The sequence below is a fragment of the Chinchilla lanigera genome, unplaced genomic scaffold (assembly GCF_000276665.1).
Source record: "Chinchilla lanigera isolate Chin_1 unplaced genomic scaffold, ChiLan1.0 scaffold00031, whole genome shotgun sequence".
NCBI lineage: Eukaryota > Metazoa > Chordata > Mammalia > Rodentia > Chinchillidae > Chinchilla > Chinchilla lanigera.
In genome coordinates, this window is record NW_004955432.1 from 23775275 (window position 1) to 23777880 (window position 2606).

Sequence of the window (2606 nt, forward strand, 5' to 3'; positions counted from 1 at the left end):
CGTGTGTGTGTGTGTGTGTGAATTGTTTTATATGGTGGTAAACTTAATGCTTGCTGTAGTCTTACAGTAAGAAGTCTGGAGAAGTGATTACTAAACTGTAATGTGCCTCAACATCACCTAGAGGATTTATTAAAGCACAAATTTATGGCAATACACTCAGAGTTTTGGATTTACAAACATGTCTAATAAATTCCCAGGTGATCCTGATATTGTTCATTTGTACCCATGTTTCAAGACCCACTGGTCTGAAGGAGTACGAATAAGGAAAGAGGTCTTTATTACAAACTGGGAAACACTCTTCCCATAGACCCTAACTCATATCCCACTCCACGCTCAGTCTGAATTTTCCCCAGGGCCATTAACTCCCCTCTGTGGGTGACTGATTTGCTGAAAATTGTACTTATTAAAACTTCACACTATTCCTTTAGGAAAAAATGCATTACTCTGAATCCACCCAGCATATTCAAAATATATAAAAGTTGAATTTTCAGCAAATCCTAGCAGTGAGGAGAGAAGAGTAAGGTAAACCCCACACACAAGAATTCACAGTTCTGGCCTGAGATCTATAAAGGTAGTGGAGTTCTGAGGGACCTCCCACCCCCAGAGAGCAGTAATAGAAATTCAGAAGCCAGATTCCTAATACAGTAGGTCCCCAAGTTATGAACATTTGAGTTTAGAACTTTCACAGATAACAACAGATCTCACATTATGAACATTTGTAGATGTGAAGAAATAGTGAAAGTAGCTCAAGCCTGCTGTGTGCTACTGTACAGTGTGATACCGTACCGGAGCCCAGGATGTCCATAAGCAAGAGAAAAAGCAGTGGTGATGTGGAGGGACTGCTAGGAAGTGCAAAACAATATACATTATATATTTGTGTCAAAGGGGTACAAGATTTACAAACAGGACTATACAAAAGATGTGTAACATTTGCTTGTAAATCTAACAAATCTTTATTATCTTTATTCATTATCCTTACCCTTTTATTTGTAACAGGTGTATACAAAAGGTGTACAATTTGTTAGATTTTCTTTTTTTTAAGATTTGTTAGATTTTCATACAAATCTGACTATAAACGTTCTCCCAGAATGGAACTCATTCCTACATAAGGGACTTGCTGTACTGCCTTTCAAATAGTTACTTTGATAATACAGCAAATTGGGGAGAATCGTGTTAGAGATAATTAAAGTCCTACCACGGCCCCTCTCACTTTCTCCAAGGGATAACAATTTCTCTGCATCAGGTGTACACTCTGCCCATGCATGTTTGTATAATTTTATTATCTGTACAGCTACCAATGTGTATAGCATTATTATATAACATATAGCATATAGTTTGTATCTTGTTTCCTACTTTATGATCATCATCTATGTCTTCCTTCTACCTCAATTATTCTGTTCTCAAGCTCCTTTAGTCTTTCAAAACTCTAGAATACAAGAAAGTGGATCAGGTAGGCTTTTCTAGTCATTTTCTTTTGTCTCTATAGAGCAAAAGATAATATTCTTAGAAAATTGGCATCTTGCAGGAATCTTTTATCAACTTTTGGTGTAAATCATGCAAGTAATTCTGATAATAGCTCTCTCCTTACTCCAGATCTCCTGCTAGCCTCGCCTCCTTTATAAGAGAGTCTCTCCTCGGCACATATCAATTAGCCTTTCTGCCTCCTTCCTGCTTCTCACACTATGCCATCTCAAATATACTGCAAAGTTTCAGCAAGTGCAAGTCACTTAGCTCTCTCCTGCCACCTGACCAGTGAGCCCCAGTCCAAGGGGAATAAAGTCCAGTTGGACTCCTGGACTCACCCCCCACCTTGGCCCCGGGAGACTTAAAGCGAGTGGATTTGAAATGCACTGCTCCACCAGAAGTGGCACCTTGCAGGCCATGAGCCATGTGCTGCCTCTCACAAGTGTGTCAGTTTAAGCTTGGTGAAAGTAAAGTATTATCTGCATTCTTTGAGAGTTCCCTCTTGGATTTTGGCTGGTTGAGACTCTGACAGAAAAATCTCCAAAATGTTGAAGATTTTTAATTTAATTGACTGTTATGTTTCTAGGGACTTTAGAATATCCGTCTTCGTATATTTGGCTTTTTGAGCTTTAATTTTTCTAGCCATTAAAGAGGGAAAAACATCTCTTACAGAGGTGCAGATGGATTCATTATCCTTACCTTTTTACTCTTAGGGCTGCTATTGCAAAATTATCTAAAACAGAAGGAAAGAAATCTTTTCTTGTGATTTTATCTTACTCCCTGGCAATTTGAATATGATGTATTCAAAGTGGTTTCTCAGGAAAACAAATAGAGGCATGCAAGATTGATCAAACAAGTAATCTGAAGATATCACTATGTAATACAACAGCCATTGTTAATTTCCTGCAGCTTTGTCTGTAACTCTGTATTGTTTGTGTTGTTCTTATGCTATTTTGTAAATGGATGTCTATTTGGTTTTTTTTTGTTTTTTTTTTAAATTTTTTATTTTAAAGAATAAAAGAAGGATAACATAATAATAGGGGGGACTTAGCAAATTACAGACAAAATGGTAGGAAATTATCAATGGTTATCGTTTTACGTATTATTATCTATAAAATAGTTTCTCAGGAAAACAAATAGAC